General features: G+C 41.7%; 1 protein-coding gene and 1 non-coding gene across 4 annotated transcripts in view; one reads left to right on the top strand and one right to left on the bottom strand.

Moving 5' to 3' along the window:
- The window catches only part of TULP4 (TUB like protein 4), a 242,427-nt gene that overhangs the window by 200,342 nt on the left and 20,316 nt on the right, over positions 1-21,769 (bottom strand). The gene's annotated exons all lie outside the window — the stretch shown is intronic.
- Positions 14,114-14,217, top strand: LOC122490692. The gene has a single exon (XR_006299225.1). It is a non-coding gene; the product is annotated as a U6 spliceosomal RNA (small nuclear RNA).

Raw genomic sequence — 21,769 nt, 5'->3', positions numbered from 1 at the left:
GGGGCTCTTAAAAGGCTAAGCTCCAGTCATCTAAAACACTGTATATGGCCTTGAATGACTGTAAATGCATCAAATATAATTATATACTAAATAAAACTTGTCTTAAAATACCAATACCATTATAATATAAATTTCAAAGCAGCTAAAAATATCCCTAACCTCCTACCAATGTCCCTTTAGTAGCATTCAGGTGATATCATCACACTGAAGTTTACTAGGAATTCCAGTAATACGGGATCTTTTCACAGATGCATATCAACGCAGGACATTCAAAGCAGTTATGGTCCAGCACATTATCAAGAATAAGCAAGTTTAGATGTAGTGGAGAAATCAGCCTCTTGGTCACAGCTATAGAAGAAACGCAAAATATAAAGTTTCCTTTGTAAAAAAGAAGAAACAAAAATAATTGCCAGAGAAAAAATAAAGGATGTGGCAAAACAATTGTACATTAGTTCCACTACCACATTCCATATTCCTGGAAACTATTATATCTGTACAAAACAGGTACCAATGATTACAGTAAATCTGAATTTTGTTATGTCTTTTGGATTTTTACTTTAAACTTACCAATAGGCTTATTGCAATACTAACATAAATGTCAGTAAATTTTTAAACTTACAACTTGAAGTTCTTTCCAAAGAAACTGAATTGGATTATAATAGATAATAGCAATTTGTTATTTTTCTTAATTTTTTACAGCCAAATATTTTCATGAATACCTATTTATTGTTAAACTAAAATGAAAACAAAGCACCAATTTACATCATGATGAGTAAATCTGTTCTCACATCTGCTGCCATCTTTTTTTGCTTTCAAAAAAAAAATCCCCTGGCACTTTCATGTTTTTCATATAGAAAGAGCTCAAATGGATAGCTGAAATGCAGCCAGTAACTGCACAGAGAACAGAGAGTCCTGGCTCTGACCCAGCCTCAGATGGGTTCTATGGGAGGGAGAACTTCCAAGTGATTCCTTCCTGGTTCAAATGGTAAGCAGAAGTGCCTGACCCTTGGCCCACAGATGGACAGGGTGGACACACCCAAGCACGCCGGACTGTTCTTCAAGGCCTTGCACTAAGGCAGAAGGCAGGGGACCAGAGCTAACTGATGACCCAGTACCCATACAAATGTACACATTCCCAGTTGCAAACATGTGCTTGGGGCTACACAAGTGGTTGTGGGGGTATTAATAATTGCCAGCACATAGACAGAGTGCCAGCTTGGTGAGTAGAACCTGTAAACATGCTTGGCACTGAATGAATGAGCAGCCAGGGACTGTAAAGAAACAAAGCAGAAAACCAGGTGAGAATCATCTCAGCAATCAGGGACAGAAGCAGCGGAATACAGATGTCTGCCTCATAAACAGCCAGCAAAAGCATTTCTTTTTTACTTTGCCAAAACTCTCACATAAGGACCATAATGACTTTTCTGGGCAGAAATATTTTTATTTCCTCATAACAATGGCATTATGTGCTTAATCAGGCCACAATAAATGAATACTATAAAACACCTACCAAGTGACCAACAAAAGACTAGATAATGTAAAGTTAATATAAAAACACAAAATCTGGTACCTGAACTTCTTCAACAGTTCACAATCTAGCTAGGGAAGCAAAGCTCATACATGAAATGATCACAGAACAATTAACAGTGAAAATGTGGGACTTTGTATGAGCTTGGACAATCAAAGATGTTACGGAGTCAAATCATCAGCAGAAAAAAGCACCAGAGCTGAAAATCAGGAAGACTGAATCTCTGTACCACCTGTGACTGTCAGGATGATGGAGAAGGAAGAACAGGCCCATTTGTGGTAGATGATATGCTAGTCAAACCGTTATCATCACAGCTCCCCTGTGATAGGTATTATCCCCATTCTACAGACAAGGAAACTGAGGTTTATGTCTTGGACAAATTACTTGACCACTGTGATCTCAGTTTTTCCATTTGTAAAATAAAGGAACTAACATAAATCAATGGTTTGACCCAGAGCCTTCAAGTGGGCAGGGCCCTGGGCCAAATGTATCAAATCCTCCAGTCAAGAGCCGGATTCCCATTCCCCATGGGAAATATTTTGCTGTCATAACATCAGCACTGAGAATAGTACCTGGTATATAATGAGTGATGGGTAAAAATTTGAGGAATGAATGGATGGAACAAATGGCACATCGCAGCCAACTTTAAGGTGACTCTCATTCATGGTGGCTCATTTCCTTATATGTTTAGTAATGTTTTGTTGTTTGCTCATATTCCAGAGCTCTGAATCAGTGGTTTGAAGGTGTCATTCTTCCAGAGGCGATTCATGTTTACTTCTACCAAGCCCTTGGGTATTTCCAACCCAGAAGCATTGAGAGGAGTTTCTCAGCCTGGGGTTTTCCAGACCACATAGGGAACACAAATTCAAATCCTAAACCTAATATATTCAAAAAAGACTTTTTTTTTTTTTTTTCAAGAAGCCTCCTCCTTTTGCTAATGGGTGTTCTCTCCCCACCCCCAGCCCAGCCCTTCAAAGAGGTTCCAATGAAACTCCATATCCCTGAACTCTAGGTGCTTGGTATCAGCAGAGCTCCCCTGGGTGTCCCTTCCTACTCTTCCTTTTTCTCTCAGTAATGCTCACTCCTCCTCCTCTTCTTCCCCACTTGTGAGTTTCTCACTGTCTTGTAATAAAGATTATAAAAGAGTGGGTTTTTTTAAATGTTTATTTATTTTTGAGAGAGAGACAGCTCAAGCCAGAGAGGAGCAGATAGAGAAGGGAAGCCACAGAATCCGAAACAGGCTCCAGGCTCTGAGCTGTCAGCACACAGCCCTATGCAGGACTCAAACTCACGAACCGTTAAGATCATGACCTGAGCCGAAGTTGGACGCTTGACTGACTGAGCTGCCCAGGCACCCCAAGAGTGTTTATTTTTTAAAGTTTATTTACTTATCTTGAGAGAGGGGGTCACGAGCAGGGGAGCGGCAGAGAGAGCGGAATAGAGTGAATCCCAAGCAACCTCAGCACTGTGAGCACACAGCTCAATGCAGGACTCAATCCCACGAACTGTGAGATCATGACCAAGTCAAAATCAAGAGTCAGACACTTAACTGACAGAGCCACCCAGGTGCCCCAAAAGGGTGATTATTTTATCTTCTCCAATATTTCTACTGGAAGTGTTTACAGCCAGAAAATTTTCCAGAATATCCAGTCAGCCTTATTTCCGGGGGGGGGGGGGGGGGGGCCATAGTCTATCACCTACATATTCAGATGTAGGTTTAGAAATCATCATTGGGGTGCCTGGGTGGCTCAGTGGGTTGAGTGTCCGGCTTTGGCTCAGGTCATGATCTTAAGGTCTGTGAGTTCGAGACCCACATTGGGCTCTGTGCTGACAGCTCGGAGCCCGGAGCCTGCTTCCGATTCTGTGTCTCCCTCTCTCTCTGCCCCTCCCCCACTCATGCTCTGTCTCTCTCTGTCTCAGAAATAAATAAACATTGAAAAAAAATTTTTTTGTAAAGAAATCATCCCCAGGGTGAGCAAAAGCTGAAACCAGGTAAGCAGTCAAAGTAGGAGATGCCTAGCATGGGGGAAACACAAGAAGCCAACAGGAGAACAAGGCTAGGATTGGCTAGAAAGGATGCCAACCCTGAGTGTGACAAGGAAAGACCTGGACGGGCAGAGGACAAGAGGCATAAGTTTATTTCCTAATAATAACAGACCAACCTGAATTTAGGAAAATAGTTCTGAAGGATGACTGGATGATAAAGAACACAACGCTTGTATGTACCACTGATTTAAAAAGATACTTCAGGAATATAGTACTATATCTAATATACAGAACTTACCAAAAAAAAAAAAAATCGTGACAAGCACACAGATCCAAAGTTAAATCAAATTCAAGTAGGAGATAGGGCAGAGGACAGGAGAAAAATAGGAAATAGGGCAGTGGAAAGGAGGAGAGGAGGAGATATGGCAGTGGAAAGGATGTACAGGAAATGAGATGAAGTAGAGATTCCATTATTGGAAACAAGCTACCAGTTGTGCTGTGCTACTGGGAAGATTCCGAGCACAAGCGAAATCACGTCACATTCTACATCAAGGAGCTGTTTCACACAGGAATTTGGTTATACAAATTGGGGAATAAGTGGACCATCACCAAAGGCTTGGAAACACTTATTATTCTGATTCAATTATTACTGAATTCAAGATTTTTTATTATTATTTCCTTTTACTGTAACAATAACCGTATGTGGGAAAGTTACCAGGTAGCAAAATAAAGTTCAAGGAAGCTAAATAAGGACCCGCCATCACACCACCACATCTTAGCACCTACAGATGCGTATCTCCATAGATTTTCGTGTAATATAACATTCTGTGTATGAAATAGTTCAAAGAATTCTAAACTGAGAAATAGTGGATATGAAATGGGGTTCATCAAGAAAGGTGTCTGTCTGGGTCCCTGTGAGTTCTACATGTCTGCTTCCCACAAGTGTGGTTACACTAACACGAACAAGAATGAAAAGCATCAGGGAAAACTTAGTAAATTCGGAGTACTGTTGAGTAGGTGTACAAATAAAACATGAGAAAATATACAGCATGAGAAAATACACCACAAAATTTAAATCTCCGCTGTGCTTCTATCCAATCAGTAGAGCAACATTTTTTCCCAGAAAAGAGTGTTACCTCAAATAAAAGAATAGACACTGGGTAGCAAGAAAAAAGGGTAATGATGCAAATCTTCCCTTAAACCACATTTCATTAAGGGCTATAATCATAGCTAGAGATAATGAACATGACTCTTGGGCTCAGGCAATGATTTATATCACCCAGGTTCTCAGAAGGGATTCATAATCATTTTATCAAAAGCTTGGCTTTTGAAAGAAGCAGATTAGCTCTATTTCCTTCAACTTCTTACACCACAATCTTAAGATCTTAAATAAAATAGTATTTATACACCTAAATTTGGAAATAATCAGCAAGACCAGGATGAAATAAGAAAAACTGACCAGAATTAGCAGGGAAAGAAGCTTAAACTCAAAGTACTTAATAACTAATGAATATGTACCTTGTTTTAATGAATGTATTAAAAACATGACTCTCTCCAGAAAAATATTTAATTCACTTTATAAAAAGCACATACAAAATAAATAAGATTACTTATCAACTTATAAAACAGACTTTCAAAAAGGAGAAACAGTTAAGAAAACAGAGACAGTAGGGGCGCCTGGGTGGCGCAGTCGGTTAAGCGTCCGACTTCAGCCAGGTCACGATCTCGCGGTCCGTGAGTTCGAGCCCCGCGTCAGGCTCTGGGCTGATGGCTCGGAGCCTGGAGCCTGTTTCCGATTCTGTGTCTCCCTCTCTCTCTGCCCCTCCCCTGTTCATGCTCTGTCTCTCTCTGTCCCAGAAATAAAAAAAAAACAAAAAACAAAAAACGTTGGAAAAAAAAAAAAAAGAAAACAGAGACAGTAAAAATGTTAACAGTAAGCACAAAAAACTTGGCCTTAAGTATGCTTGCAATAAAGACAAAAGGGGACTGAGGATGGCTTATTCTTAGAAATGAAGACATTGTCTAGTTACCCAGGAAAGACAACCTTTCCCTAGTACTGAGTTCTGAAAAAATGTCAACATTAAAGTACCACAGTAGAGCCATCAAATGATGGAAAGGATAGTGTCTTTAACAACCTCACACAAATGCAGAACAGGATTTATAATTATTTCCAATAGAAAGCAAGAATAAAGGTTTAAGGTTAATGGGTAATTCAGTAAAAGCAACAGTTGAGGGCTAGGATAATATGGTCCAAAATGTACTATAGATCGAATAGACAGAGAACATGTCCTTCCCGTTGTTCCTAAAAAGGATGATTCTCAAACTAGTTCATCAACAAGACTAATGGCCCTAAGGTATATACTCCATCTCCCTGCCTTCCTCTGTTTACCTATGAAATGTTGCCACCTGTCCCTGTCATCCTTTTGGGCTGATGAAAGAATAAAAGCCAGGATGGGAAAAAAGAACTCAGTATTTAGGCTGGTCCTATACATAAGGAAATTAAGGCAGGGATTTCAATGTAGGAGCCCAAAGTCTGAATTACCTCTCTCAGATACCAGTAAAATGCATGGAAACAAAGGAGATTCTGTTTCTTTCTCCTTTTGCCTTTTTGAATATCCTTCCCAGAACATTCCCAAGCTGAGGCAGCACAACCTGGCTGTGGGGGATAAGTTTAGGAATCCTCCGGGCTTACACCAATGGGTTAACAAGGCATAAAGAAATACAAAGCCATAAAATGCTCACACCGGAGTTTGGGTAAACCAGACTGGCACTCCAAGAATAGGGAGGTGCAAAGACACCCCGAGAATAGGGAGGCACCTCAAAATAGGGAGGGGGAGATCAGTCCCCAAAAATACAGAGAGAGAGAGGCAAAGGCCTGAAATAGAAATGGCGCAAAGGTGCCCAATACATAGGAACAACAAGATTAGATACTCAGGGTGAAGGCACCCCAAGTTTAGTACTATAGCAGAAAGCTGCTTTCACAGGAGAATAGAGCCAGGGTAGGTAAATTGGTGGATTGGACTATGGACCACTGCACTGCAGGCAAAGCAGCCCAGAGCAGAGATGGTTAACAAAAGAAAAGGTGGCTTATTAACCCTGAGGTTATTCCCCCTATCTGTCTCATCCCCCAGGCTGGCAAAGATAAACAGGCACGGTGCCTCCTGTCTGCTGTTAACAACCATCTACCCATCTGCTCAGCGCCCGGATTTTGTTTTATATTGACCCAAATCCCAAACGCTGTATATCTTCAAAATCCCCTTTTCCCCCTCACGTCCCCCAGTTAATGTTCCTAGTTTGTCTCTTTGTACATGCCCATCACGTTTGCAAGCCTTCTGATCTGAATAAATACAGGGCAAGGGGCTCTTGTCTTTTTCCTGGATATTAGCCATCTCTCATTTTAATCCTGCATCGGCTCTTTTGCTGCCCAAAAGAGAACTTTAGACTTAGAGTCTACAACACCTGGCCCCATGTGATAATCCACTTCTCTCCTAGTCACTTACCCAAAGAATTAGGAGCACGAAGGATTCAAAGTGGCTATTTTCTCTCAGACTTAACGTATCTGTTGCTGTTTCTTTTTAAATAAAATGTTTTTTAAATAAAACCCAACTAGGGGTGCCTGGGTGGCTCAGTCAGTTAAACGTCCACTTCGGCTCAGGTCATGATCTCACGGTTCATGGGTTCGGGCTCCGCATCGGGCTCGGCACTAACAGTTCAGAGCCTGGAGCCTGCTTCAGATTCTGTGTCTCCCTCTGTCTCTCTGCCCCTCCTCTGCTTGCACGCTCTCTCTCTCTCTCTCTCTCTCTCTTTCTCTCTCTCGCTCTCAAAAATAAATAAACATTTAAATAAAACACAACTAAATCCATTTACCCATACATCTGTCCATCTATTCATTCACTGAACAAACACCTAACTGCCCTACATCTTAGCCTCCATGCTAAGCATTGGAGAAACTATGAATCAAACATACCCTTGACTTTCTAATTTAGATGACAAATGACAGTGTTTCTCCCAATTTAAACAGTTCAAATGTGTACTGCACAATAAGAATACACCTTTCAGATACCATTACAATGCAAGATTATCTCCTGCAAACCTGAAGATGGCTCAGGGCCTCAAATAAAAATATCTTCAATTAATCACCCAACTTGGGCCACCTTCATAAGGCCAGCTGGGCTTTGTCCCCAAAGCCAGCAGGGACTGAGCCAACAGTTTTCATAGATACAGAGGCACTGAGGGCCATTTAAGTGGGAAATCAAACTGTGCAGGGGGTTCTTCTAGCCATGGTTTTCTCCTTTGGTGTGAAGTGGTTTTTAACTTCACTGAAGAATTTCTATAAGAACTTGGTCTTCAGAATAAAAATAAAATCTACCTTCAGGCAGTCACTTATTCTAAAATGCTAAGAAAATGGATTCCTAGTCAAGAAAATGAAGAAAAGATTATTTTAAATAAGCAGGGAGAGTAAGGTAAAAAAATGACCAGTATTAAAATATCAAAAATAAAAAAGCAATAACCCCCCCAAAATACAATGGCATAAAAAGCATATTCACTAAATTAGTCATTTTATAATGTCTAAGGTTTCCTTTCTTCACACACACATTATATTAGTCTTGCCGCCACAAGACTGATGTCATACTACCGTTCTTAAAAATTCACACTGAGGCCTTTGAACCAACATTCAAGTTCATAAATAAGGAAATGAAAAAAGAATATATAAGAAAAACAGGCCATTTTCCTACTGAATTGTAAATTTTGATTCCCCAGTTACTGCAAAAGCCAAACTCTTACATCTACTGTATTGTACCTCCTGCCCATCCATGTAGTTAGCACCACACATTAGTCTGGTCATAAGGAGGCATCACCTAACAACACCATTCTGAAGTAACAGCCGTACGATCTAGGGAACGACTTTCTAGGTAGAGAGGTTCACATTGCTAAATTCCAAGCGAAGTCAAGTATCAAGTGTTCACAGCTGTCTGCTTTGCCTGAGAAGCCCTTGGAAGAGCACGAGTAGGTCTGCTGTAGGCCTCAGTAAGAACACAGGGAGGCCCACACCACTCTAGGGACAGGGGAAGAAGACAGGCCAAGGATACTGTCCCAGTTATACTAGTGACAAGTGACTAGGCTGGGACAGGGATACTACCCATTTTCTTTTCTTTTTTGTTAGAATTATCTGAAGTTAGACACTGAGGAAGTCATTTGAAACTAATTTTTGCAGAATTTAAGCCATGTGTTAAAGACTCCTCATGCATACAGACAGGGTATCATACACTTAGGCTAGAAGTATTTTCTAAACATACTACTACAAACTCTGTATTATTATCTTCCCATGACATTAAGATCATAACATAAAAAAGAAGGGAGAAGAATGTATCTTTCTATCAGACCTGAGGTTATCATGGAAAAATATTAAAGTAGTTTATATGTACTGTTAATGGTATCTCTTTAAAGTTTCAACTAAGTGGTAGAAAACATATCCAAAATTTAAACTCAACAATTATTAATTGTTCTACATTATCAAAAACCATGTCCAGTCCTATGAACACTACCCACCCCAGATCACCCCAGAGTCTGTGTAAAGGAAAGATGACTTCACCCACCCTAATACAGAGACTGTGATTTATGTCTGAACCTCTTAACACAATGCCCTGCAGGCAGTGGAGCTTCCAGAAGTATTTGTTCAATTCGATGTTTAAAGCGGGGGGGGGGGGGGGGGGGGGGGGATCAGGATCAAATAAATACTCACTGACATCTATTACAAACAAAATAAAGTAATAAAATAGGTAAAATGATCAAGAAGAAAAAACTCTTGCTTCCAGAGCAGCTGTTCTTTTAAACCCATGATATAAAAATTTTCTCCAATTAAACCAGACAAAAAGGTTACCCAAGTAACATTTCATTTTTTCCCAAGAAAGACCAAAACAGAGGTCTTCAAGATTAAGCACTTCAATCAAGTCAATCAACACAAGCTAAAACACCATCTTTTAGTTCTAATAATAAAAGCATCTTCTGGAAAGTGCTGGGTCGTTTACATTCAAAGTAAGAGGCCAAAAAAATCTATTTTATTCTTGATTTCCCCTCTGAACACTCCAAAACAGACTGTATCAAAGCAACTGAAGGAAAAGGTGAGGTGCTGAACTTGGTTCTTTCTTCACAAAGCTGTACTGTCAATACAGCTCACTGTATTATATACCAAGACAAGACACCTTTAAGAGTCTCAAAGGAGCTGTGTAAATAGACCCTACACCATTCCCCTAACACTGCGTCTGAAGCAAATACAGTGCAGTCCACCTGACTGACAATCAACAGATTTAAGACCCCTTCAAAGCTCTGTCACTCACACCAGGAATGAGAAATTTAACACTAAACGAAGGGAACCCACGCTTGCCTCTGCCTCTTGCCAAGAAGGTCCAACACAAACTAGGGCCCCAATATCAAAGGAAGTGGGGACAGATGCAGGAATCAGGTGACAGGGCTGACAAGATGGTATGTGAGTGAAGAAAGCAGAAGTCAAGCTTGAGATGGCCCAGAAAGACCGCAGAGATTACTGCTTCCAGAAAAAAGAAAAAAGGAGTATTCCTGGTGCCCACATACCTGAGACAGCTGCAGGAAGGAGCGACTAATTTCAGGCCATCTCAGGATATCTGCATTGTGGAAGTGCACTCTCCACAGCCTGAGAATCATCCTAAGATGTCCTGGCAGAAGGTCTGATATTCAAGGTGCAGAGTGACAGCTTCCACATAAAAGCCAAAAGTACTCTGCAGGCCACCGGAAGGTCAGAGTGACCAAGCCTAGTGTGACACAAGAAACGAAATCCTACACAACCCACACTGAGCTCCCCACAGAGGATACGTGGGGGTAGCTATTATTCTTGCCATGGTAGCCAAGGCCAATCCTTGCTTCTTGACCCAGCACAAACTTCCCCAATCAATCCATATACTAGCTGGTTAAAGTCTATTTGTCAACGGATTTTTCAGAACTCTAAGTAATTCTAAAGAGGTAATGTTGTTAAGTACTATCACTGCTATACAGGTTAACCCATAAAAGTCATTTTAACCCACAATGTACTTATAACACCAACAGTACTTTCCTCAATAATGCTCTTTACTGTCTATGAAGAATCTCATTTCCCCGACCTCCCTGACTGAGGGGCTGTTAAAGGTGATGTTCAGCACCAGGAAAAGCCAGGCAAACAAACGCGTAGATTCTAATAACTTAGGCCCTGCCTATTTGCACAACAGAAACACCTCTGTACATTGGCAGAGGAGAAAGTGCTGCTTTCCACCTATCATTTCCCAGTTATTCCAAATTAAAAAGCACAAACGCTTGGGAAGGGTATCCCAGGGCACAAGTGCTGCAAGTCGGGACCATCGAGCTGGCTTGCTGCTACCTATCTACGCCATGAGCTTAGGACCAGAGAAAAGCTGAAGCAGTCACTAATTAGGGTCGTGTTTACCCTTCCGTTGTCAACTAAGAACATACTGTTTTTGTTGCTTTAGAAGAAAGGTCTCCCTAGTTCATTACAGTCATTATTCCTACTCAGTAAGAGATAATATGCTCCAATTTGAAAAGTATGTGTGAATGGCACACTCCTACACCTCCTAGCAGGGGCCCATCCACATTCAATACTTTCACAGACACAGAATGACAGTTCGTTGGAAGTCACAGGGTCTTAAATAAGCTGATAATTTATTGTCCTCCACAGAAGAACTATAAACAAGATCTTAATTAATTTGCTAACAGTTATGGCCTGTTTACTAAAATTAGCCCAAATTCCATCATTTTGCTTACTACAGGAATTTGCATAAGGCACATTTCCTTGGACCCCATCCTGGGAAAATTAGTACTGAGGAAAGTAAAACTTGCCATTAAAGTAGTTGTACATCTAAGGTGGCTCCAGAAGAGCTGCCCCTAGGGACAGTGACATACAGCTGCTGAGGGACAGAGTGGGCATAAAGAGAGAGAAAGAAAAGTTGTGACTGTGGCCATCCAGATGTCTCAACTTAGTGCTCAATTTGTACACCAATGCCAGGAGAAACAGAGCTGGTGACAGTCGGATTGGGACCTTAAAGGTCACCTTATCCAACGGCCATTCATAGGTAGAAATACGGCCAAAAACTCAGAGGCTCAGCTCCTCACCATGGGTGAAAGCACTCCTGCCTCACTTCCTTCCACTGCCCACAAAAATGTCAGCACCACTATGCTTGGCAGCAGGGGTCTCCCAAAGGTCAAGTTCTGTGGTGCATGAAAGATGGATAGGGGCACCTGGGTGGCTCAGTTGGTTAAGCATCTGGCTCTTGATTTCAGCTCAGGTCATGATCTCACGGTTTATGAGACCAAGTCCCATGTCTGGCTCTGCACTAACAGTGTGAAGTCTGCTTGGGATTCTCTCTCTGCCCCTCCCCTATGCACTCTCTCTCAAAATAAATAAACAAGAAGGAGAAGGAGGAGAAGGAAGAGGAGGAGAAGGAAGAGGAGGAGGAGGAGGAGGAGGAGGAGAAAGATAGATGGGAAGGACTAAGAGTAAAGTAACAGAAAACGCAGATGTAGATGTCCTGGGACTCTTACAGTCTGTGTGGCCCAGAAGTGGAGGAACCGTGCAAACATTCTACAACCTAGCAGTGGGTTGTGTGCCAGTGTGCAGAAGAATCAGCCTTTCTAGAACTCAGAGCACATTACCTGAAAAAGTTAGGGGAAAGTTAGGTTTCTAGTGCAGCCTAAAATTTACCTATATTTATTTTTTCAACAAATAATTACTGAGCTCTAGCCATCTGGGAATTTACATTCTAATGGGGGAACAACAGCAAAAGGAAAGAGACAAACACATAAGGTTCTTGCCCTTGGGGGTGAGGGCTGTGCAAAGGAGAAAACAGCCCTGTGAGGGGTGGGGAGGGAAGGTCCTCTGACAAGGGACAGCAACACAGACCAAAGAAGCGATGGAGCAGGGGTATATGCGGGACAACGAGGCAGGTTAGACTGGCACACACGAGGACGTGAAAAAAGACCGGGGGGCCACAGAGCAGAAATGGAAGGGCTAGGACGAGGTTTAGGCAGGGCCCCGTCGGCACAGAAGGGAGCTCATCTCTATCTTGACGGGGCGGGGCCTCTGAACGGTACCAAGCAGCAGACTGAAACGGTCCAGCTTTCACGTCAAGACTGCCGGATGGGGACAGAGTGAAAGCGGAAAGTACAGGCAGGAGGTTGCAGCGATCCAGGGGCGAGGCGATGGTCCCTGAAGGAAGCTGCTCACTCGTGAGAGGGAGGAGAGAGCAGCCTGGGGCTGAGCTGTGGAGTTGGAACCAACAGAACTTCTGAGGAACTAGATGAGGGAGCGGAAATGGAGGCGTGGCTGCCTTGTGTGGGAAAAGGGGATAATCACACTAAAATGAGGTGTTGGTGCGGCCCACACTCCGTCTCTGCCGAGACTGTATTCCCACTTACTAGCCGAGGGGCCCTGAGTGCTGTGAGAAGTAACTTCGTCTCTGCTTCAGAGTCTGACATTACCAGTCAGGGAGAGTAAGAGAATCTACCTCATGGATTTACTGAGAATCCAATGAGTTAGTATCTGTAACATACTTAAAACAGTGCCTGGCACACAGTAGGAGCTATACAATTCTATTCTTATTACTATTCTCATCACCTACTTCATGGTACTGTTGTTAGGACTAAATAGACTAAATGAGTTTAAGGAAGTGCCTGGCACATTAATTCTCTCAATAAACGTCGGCCCTGATTGCTATCATCATGAATGATTCCCAGTCGGTGGCAATAATTGAGGTGAAGAACAGAATGGAGAGGGGGCTGCTGTGAAAAGGTCCAGAGGGCCTGTGGAAGAGGTTCCATTTGGTGTGTTAATTCTGCAGTGTCCATGAGGCATTCAAATGTCTAGGTCAAGTGTGTTGCTGGACATGAATCTGAACCTCAGAGGAAAAGTCTGGAGTTGAGATATTAACTTAAGAGCCATTCACATAAAAACGAGTTAACTACAGAAAATGGTGAGCTTGGTGACGAGGAAGATTAAGGTGGAGGAAAGAAGATGGTCTAGTGGTGAACCCAATGGAACCCCAACATCCCAGGTCAGGCCAAGGTGGAGGAGGCAGAAAAAGAGACTGACAAAGAACCGTGCAGAGGAGGAGGAAGGCCAACAGACATTGGGTCCTAACAGCTCTAACTTCTGAAAGGTCAAGTTGGATAAACACACTGGAAGGAGCCACATGGAGATTATCAATGATCTTGACGAGAGCATTTTTAGCACCTTACATATTCATTTCAACTCTACCCTTCATTTACAACACCATAAAAGAACATGAGTCTCAAGGGTGATGTACAGTGAAGAAAACTCTGACCTCAGAGTCAAGAGACCAAAGTCTAAGCTTCAAGTCTAAGGGTCTTGGGTAAGTCCCTCAACAAAAAGGGTGTCCATTCCTCCACAGGTAAAATGACAAAATTGGACCAGATTCCCAAACACAGGTCACAGGCTCTCTATGTGTCTAAAACCTGCTAACCAAAGTACATAGTATTCTCAGTATTTAAAAGGTACTGATCACTCCTTAGCCATTTGGCTAAGATCAAGTGTAAAATGTACTAAGAACCATGCATCCGGTGCTCACTTCAGCTGCACACACACTAAAATGTGTACAATACAAAGAGTGGCACGGACCCTGCACGAGGATGACATACAAATTCATTAAGTAGCCCATGTTTAAAAAAAAAAAAAAAAAAAGAACTACACATCTACCTCGGGTACAGTTCCACAAACAAAACTGTCACATTTGTTTCTGGCTGAAATTATAACTGAGCGTGGCAACATCTGTGAAGCTGGGAAGCAGCCATGGTTAAGAAGGGAGACTCTGGCATCTGAATGCCTGACTTCAAATCCCAGCTCCATCACTTACTGCCTGACAAGAGCTGTGCTGTTAAGCTGCTCAAGGCCTAGTTTCCCACTCTGTGAAGTGGGGATTATAACATTGCTACCTCACAGCGTAGTGGAAGGTTTTAAACGCATCAGTCCTTGAAAGACCTCAGCAGAACTCTCCATTGACCTTCCTCCTCCCTCTTGACTGCTCTTTGTCAGCCTCCTCTGCTGGCTCCCTACCATGGCCTGACCTGGGATTCTCAGACCCTCTTCTTCTCCATCTCTGTCCTCTCCCTCGCTAGGCTCATCATGAAGCATACAATTACATACTGAATAAACAGGAGCTATGAATGCCATTATCTTACACTAAAGATCCTAACTTATTAAGATCACATTTCTGGGGGCAATGAGGGAAAATAATAAAAAGAAGAATATGATGGTGAAAATGCTGGTGATCCCTGGTAACTCCCAACTCAAAAATTCTTCAGAAACACACCTGCCATCCTATTGCATGAAACGCAGTACCTTCATTAAAATCTACTTCATTAAAATAAGGCTTTGTTCCCTACTAGACACTATAATCTCCCTGATGGAAGCATACCCATCTGACTTAGTGACAGCACCCAAACAGTAACTAGTGAACAAATTTCTCTTGGTACTTACTCCCCTTAACTCCTAAATTCCACTCCTGAATTTCTAATTTAAAAATTAAAGAGTCTAAAATTTTTTCTGCAAATACTTTTAAAGGCTCCACTGCACAGGTGCCCCATAAATGCTTCTAAGGCCCTATACCCTGCCCCCACCCCCACCACATACCCTTTGTTTCATCACAAGCAAATTCTACAAATTTTCACATGTGGCCTTCCGAAAAGTTTCTCCAGGACAGATTCAATCTCAGTGCTTTCTAACTTTTTGAACTTATTTATTTTGAGAGAGAGTGTGTGTGTGTGAGCATGAGTGGCCGGGGCGGGGGGGGGGGGGGGGAGGGAAGGAGAGAGAGGGAGAGAGAGAGAATCCCGATGAAGGGCTCGAACCCACAAACCGCGAGATCATGACCCCGAGTCAAAATCAGGAGCTGGATACTGAACCAACTGAGCCACCCAGGTGCCCCAGCACTTTCTAACTTTAAAACCCAACTTTTCAGAACATTTTGCTTTGGGAGGATAGTTATACTTGAATCAAAGCTACCCTTTCAAAATTTCTAAAGGGCAAACAAACCCCACAAACTCTGAGCTACCAGAGACAAAGCATATGTGAGACATTTCCCTGCCCATCCTCCTCTTAATTGACTCATGACACGACACTGAGGAAGCTGGACCAAAATAGCTACCCACCTGACCAAGATTCAAATGTTTTCTTGATTACCACACAATAAGCAACAATTGATTAAAGAAAAAAAAAAAAACAGCAAAAACTACTGAAAAACTGCTTATATTAAATAAGCCAATTACAATTTATGTTTAAAAGAAGTTGGTATATAAACTGCGAGGCAAAGTAAAGGCAGCCTCAAAAGCTATCACATGAAAGCACAATGAAGGCTGGGATAAATTAGCTCTAATTCATGAGACACGTCATCAGTGAAGGATTCAGAATTTCAGAAAGAAATTTTTGAAAGCTTAGGAAGACTTTAAAAAAGGGCAAGCATCGGGGTGCCTGGGTGGCTCAGTCAGTTAAGCGTCCAGCTTCGGCTCAATTCATGATCTCACAGTTTGTGGGTTCGAGCCCTGAGTCAGGATCTGTGCCGACAGCTCGGAGCCTGGAGCCTGCTTCAGATTCTGTGTCTCCCTCTCTCTCTGCCCCTCCCCGGCTAACATTCTGTCTCTCTCTCTCTCAAAAATAAATAAACATTAAAAAAAAAAAGTTGTTTTTTTTTTTAAAAAACGGCAAGCATCAAATCAATGGATGCTATATGTTAATTTTAGCTACAAGAGTCCAAAGTGAAGTGTGAAATGAGGAAAGCAGCCAAAGGACACTCATGCAAGAAATGTCCATGCAGTGCCCACCACAGCCCCAGGCACAGGGTTGGGGTTAGCACTTCGAAGTACAGGGAAGTCCCATCCCTGCCCTGAGGAGCTCCCCGCATAGTGGGAAAAGATGGAGGATAAACTTCAAGACTACCAGATAAATTCTCTAACCAATGGCCAACAAAGGGCTCTCAGGCAGAGCTAACAGAATCTTGATTGCATGACCAGTCCATGACAACATAAAGCCAGTGAAGGATCTTTAACACTGTACGACAGCAAAGCAAAAAAAAAAAAAGCCCAAACTTGGGCAAAAACAAGAAGATTTGGGGGCACCTGGGTGGCTCAGTCAGTGGGCATCCAACTTTCGAATTTGGCTCAGTTCATGATCTCACAGTTCATGAGATCGAGTCCCCCGTCAGGCTCTCACTGACAGCAAAGAGGCTGGGGACTCACTCTCTCCTTCTCTGCCCCTTCCTTGCTCGCTCTCTCCCTCTCTCACAAAATAAATAAACTTAAAAAAAAAAACAACAACAAGAATTTATTGATAAAAATTATATTGACAACAATACCCAAATAATGACATGGACGCAACTCAGTGTCTATCAACAGATGAACAGATAAGCAAAATGTGTACATGTACAGACAGACAGACAGACAGACACATACACAGAGGAGTATTATTCAGCCTTAAAAAGGAATAAAATTCTGTAATGCTACAACAGAGATAAACCTTGGAGAGCATTGTGTTAGTGAAATAAGCCAGTCACAAAAAGATAAATACTGTATGATTCCACTTAACTGAGCTACTTAGTGTAGTCAAAATCACAGGGACAGAAAGAATGATGGCTGACAGAGGCTTGAGGGGATGGTGGTAATTGTTTAATGGATACACAGTTTCAGGTTTACAAAATGAAAACTGTTATGAAGATGGATGGTGGTGATGGTTGCACAACCTTATGAATGTATTTAATACCACTGAATTGTACACTTAAAAATGATTAAGATGGTAAATTCCATGTTATGTACATTTTATACTAAAAAAGTTTTTTTAATATCCCAATAATGGAGACTTTATAATAATCTAAGGCAAAATTAAACCAGGGTTCTACAGATATAGTGGAAGGCTCAGATCTGGGTGGCAATTCCAAGGGAGACTAAATGAAATTATACTGCCTAGTGCCTAGGTAAGGAAAAGGTCTTAATGCTACAGATTAAAGTAGTCAAAAGATATGAATGCTCTATGTTTGACACTTGTTATGTAACTTCACAATTATTAGCCTTTTCAAAAACCCAGATTTTTTTTTCTACCTGTATCTCTCTACATAGAAACAAGAGAATGGGCTTTAGGAACATAGAACAAAGAATAAAGAAGCAAACCCTTCAAGACCATGATGGCCGTGTGGTGGCAGCAGTCAGGCATGGGGTGTGCTGGCTGGGTCACACTCCTGAGCTGGGTGACATTTTGTGCCTCAAGTTTCCTATGAAGTAAAATCGTTGGGAGGAGTCAATAAACATATGAAAAGTACCTTGAATACCTCCTGCCACGGAGTTGTAATTGCTCAATAAACGTCAGACATTGCTGTTGTAATTTTATTTATATTCTACCCATTAAACATTTTTTTAAATTTGGAATAAAGTAAATTATTAAAAGAACGTGTAAAAACAATTATCATTCACCCAATTCAACTTAAAAATTAAAATGGAACAGAGAATTATGGGGGGGGGGGAGAGTAAACTTATCTCTAATCAAAATTAAATCTACCAAAATCTTTGACAATTCCTGCAGAATGGCCTTAGTGTGATGAACCTGGAGAGACAGAAGGCATAGAGCAAGAACAGATGACTTCTGTACTACAAAGGACGCACTTTACATCTTTCTCCACATCTACAGCCTCCCTGTAAGACAGAAAAATCCCCACTGTACACATGATTAAACCAAGGCTCAAAGAGTTTAAGTTTATCAAAATTCACCAGGCTGTTAGTGACACAGCTAAGATTTGATATCTGACTCCAAGCCCACACTTTTTCTACCAAACTGTATTGTGAGGATTAACAACAGTAACTATCATTCTACACCCATGTTGCTTTGGAATAGGGAGGGAAAGTTGTATACAATTATTTGATGAGAACAAAACAATGCATGAAGCAAGGCCAACTCTGTTATGGACTCTAGAATTTCTAGAGGAAATGACAAATATCCAAACCCAAATTTCATGTTAAAATGACAGGACCACAGATTAGGAAAAGCCTTCCCAATACTCTGGTCACTCACCACTGGTGAGGATGTGGATAATGCACACACTCCAATTCTAGCCCATCCTTCCAGAAAGCAATTTGGCAACAGGCAGAAAATAAGTAAAGCCAAGAGTGCTAAAGGCAGTCTGGCTAAGGGGATGATTAAGCCAAAGATGTCCACCAATAGTGTTACTCAACATCATTCTAGATTTTCCAGGAAGTGCATTTGACAGGCAGAAGAAAGAAGTCATGTAAAAACGGGAAGGGCCAAAATCATCCTTAGTTGTAAATATTTTTCCATCTGAAAAACTCAACAGAATTGAATAAAATTAGTACTATTAAGAGAGTTCAGTAAAATGGGAAAAAATAATACATAAGAATAAATTACACACAAAACAACCTGCAGAAAACAGACTGGTACCACTGAGGGGCCACTGAGAAGTTTCTAAAAGACAAGGAACAGATGGGACTAGACTGACACAAAAGTACCAGAGTCTTAATTCAGCCAGGCAAAGGCAAGCACACCGCTCTCCATGAAAAGGCTTCAGACAACGGCTGTCCACGGTGGGCCAGTGAGGGGAGTGGGAATCTGGCCTGGCAGGACTGCCTGCACCACATGCACCGGCCAGGGAACACCACTCGGGTTAGCACTGGACCGCCACGGTGACGCACTGACCAGCAAAGGAGCGAGATTCCCCAAAGATCCAAAGACGCACCAGTGCATGGCCACTAACTGTGCACAGAGGCCTAACATAAGGGCAGCAGGAGCAGGAGTGGGGAGGGCAGGAGCTCCAATTCAAGAACCCTCTTCTGACCTCTCAGGGCCTACCCTCCCCTGTCTGACAAGGGTCTAAAAAGCAGGGAAGCCTGCCCTTTCCTCTGTATGAAGCCAGGCTGGCTTCTCGTATCACTTAGTTGCTTTGGTTTTCTAACTGTATGACATGTTGGCATGCCAGCCTTCATGCAAGATTTTTGAGGGCAAGACACCCATCTCTCACTGTACCTCTGTGGTCAGACATGCCAGTGACTGATAACAATGAAAACAGGAAGAGATACCAGTTTTTCCCCAGCATGACCACTAGGTCGTGTAACTATTATAGTTTCAGAATTGTACATGTACCATTCCTGAAGATTGGTATGATCTTTTAATCAGCCTACAGACTCTTCATGAATACTGCCTTAAAATCAGCTCAACTACTGAAACATCAGTCATTTCTGACATCTGTAAACCACTGCATTATGCTCTCACTGAGGCAACACTGCTGAGTGAGGTAAGAATTCTTTAGATGGTCCTTCCTCACTAAACTAAGGCATATCTACGTAAAATGCAGAGTAACGCATTTTATGTAGCATACACGTAACTTCTTTTCATTTAAAAAATTAGCCTAAACTCAAACTGAGTAAAGAGCAAACAAAACTGAGCACGAGTGTCTGCATAATCCATTCAAAAGAAACAACTCACAAGGATCAAAAAGTAGGATGATATTTATCACCTATTTATTTTATTTTAAAGTAGCCCCAAATTAGAAGCAATCCAAATACCTTATAAAAGTCAAGCACTGAAGTATAATTTATATACTTGATGGAATATTACATTCTTCAAAAAAGTGTAATTACCAAAGTGTTCATTAACAGATGGACAAATAAACAAAGAGTGGTATATACACACAATGGAATATTATTCAGCCTTAAAAAGGAAAATAATTCTGATACATGCTATGTGGATGAACCTTGAAGACATACCAAATGAAATAAGCCACTCACAAAAAAAGACATATAATGTGTTAATTTCATTTATATGAGGTATCTAGAGGAGTCAAACTTACAGAGGCAGCAAGTGAAAGGGTGGCTGCCAGAAGCCAGATTAGGAGTGATGGGGAATTTTTATTCATGTTTATTTATTTTTAAGAGAGAAAGAGAAAGAGAGAGAATGTGTGTGAGTGGGAGAGGGGCAGAGAGAGAGGGAGACACAGAATCCAAAGCAGGCTCCATGCTCCGTGCTGTCAGCACAAAACCCGATGTGGGCCTCGAACTCACGAACAGTGAGATCATGACCTGAGCCGAAGTCGGATGCTTAACCGACTGAGCCACTCAGGTGCCCCAGGATTGGGAATTCTTGTTTAGTGGGTAGAGCTTCAGCTCTGGAAGACAAAAAAGTTCTGGGAGATGGTGATGATGGTGATGGTGGTGGTGATGGTGGTGGTGGTGGTGGTGGTGGTGGTGGTGGTGGTGATGGCGGTTGCAAAACAATGTGAATGTCCTTAATGCCACTGAAGTGTACACTTTAAAAATAGTTAAAATGGTGGGGCGTCTAGGTGGCTCAGCTGGTTAAAAGACCAACTCTTGATTTTGGCTCAGGTCATGATCTCATGGCTTGTGAGTTCAAGCCCTGCATTGGGCTCCAAGTGGAGCCTGCTTGGGATTCTCACTCTTTCTCTCTTGGCCCCTCCTCCACTCAATCTCTCAATCTCTCTCTCTCTGTCTCTCTCTCAAAATAAACATTTAAAAAATAAGAAATAAAAAAAATAGTTAAAATGGTAAATTTCATGTTATATACATTTTCCCACAATAAAAAAGCATAATTATGAAAAGCATATAGAAACATTAAAAACATTTATGCTATGTTAAATTTTAAAAAGCATACAAAGGTACTCATGGGTTTGATTAAAACTATGAAAAAATGTATATGACAAAAGGTTTCAAAGAAAGCTCTGGTAAAGAGTCGTAATAATGGTGGAGACTGGGCGATTTTCCTCCATTTTACAAATATACTGTGGTATTTAGCTGTTATTTATGTAAACTTATAAAAACATAAAAAACTCGCACACTAGATATAATACCAAGAGAGCAAATCCATGGTGTCTGCAACCACAAAGCTCCCTTGTCTGTTACTTCTTTTTCAATTCATCCAATCCTAAATTTGGGGGGAAAAAAGGTTTTATAAAAATACTTAATATTTGGGGGCTGAGTAATGACCTAAGAACTGGTAGGTAGCTCTGGGTGCACAGAGAAAATTTAATTTTCATTAAATAAACAGTTTCCCTCTTACTCTCATTTTAAAGTTTAAGAAGAAAGCCAGGAGAGGGGCACCTAGGTGGCTCAGTCAGCTGGGCATCTGACTTCGGCTCAGGTCATGATCTCACGGTTCGTGAGTTCGAGCCCCACATCGGGCTCTGTGCTGACACCTCAGAGCCTGGAGCCTGC

Source organism: Prionailurus bengalensis, chromosome B2 (genome assembly GCF_016509475.1).
Source record: "Prionailurus bengalensis isolate Pbe53 chromosome B2, Fcat_Pben_1.1_paternal_pri, whole genome shotgun sequence".
In the NCBI taxonomy this organism is placed as follows: Eukaryota; Metazoa; Chordata; class Mammalia; order Carnivora; family Felidae; genus Prionailurus; species Prionailurus bengalensis.
The sequence above is the reverse complement of the archived record's forward strand: the minus strand, read 5'-3'. Positions and strand labels throughout refer to the sequence as shown.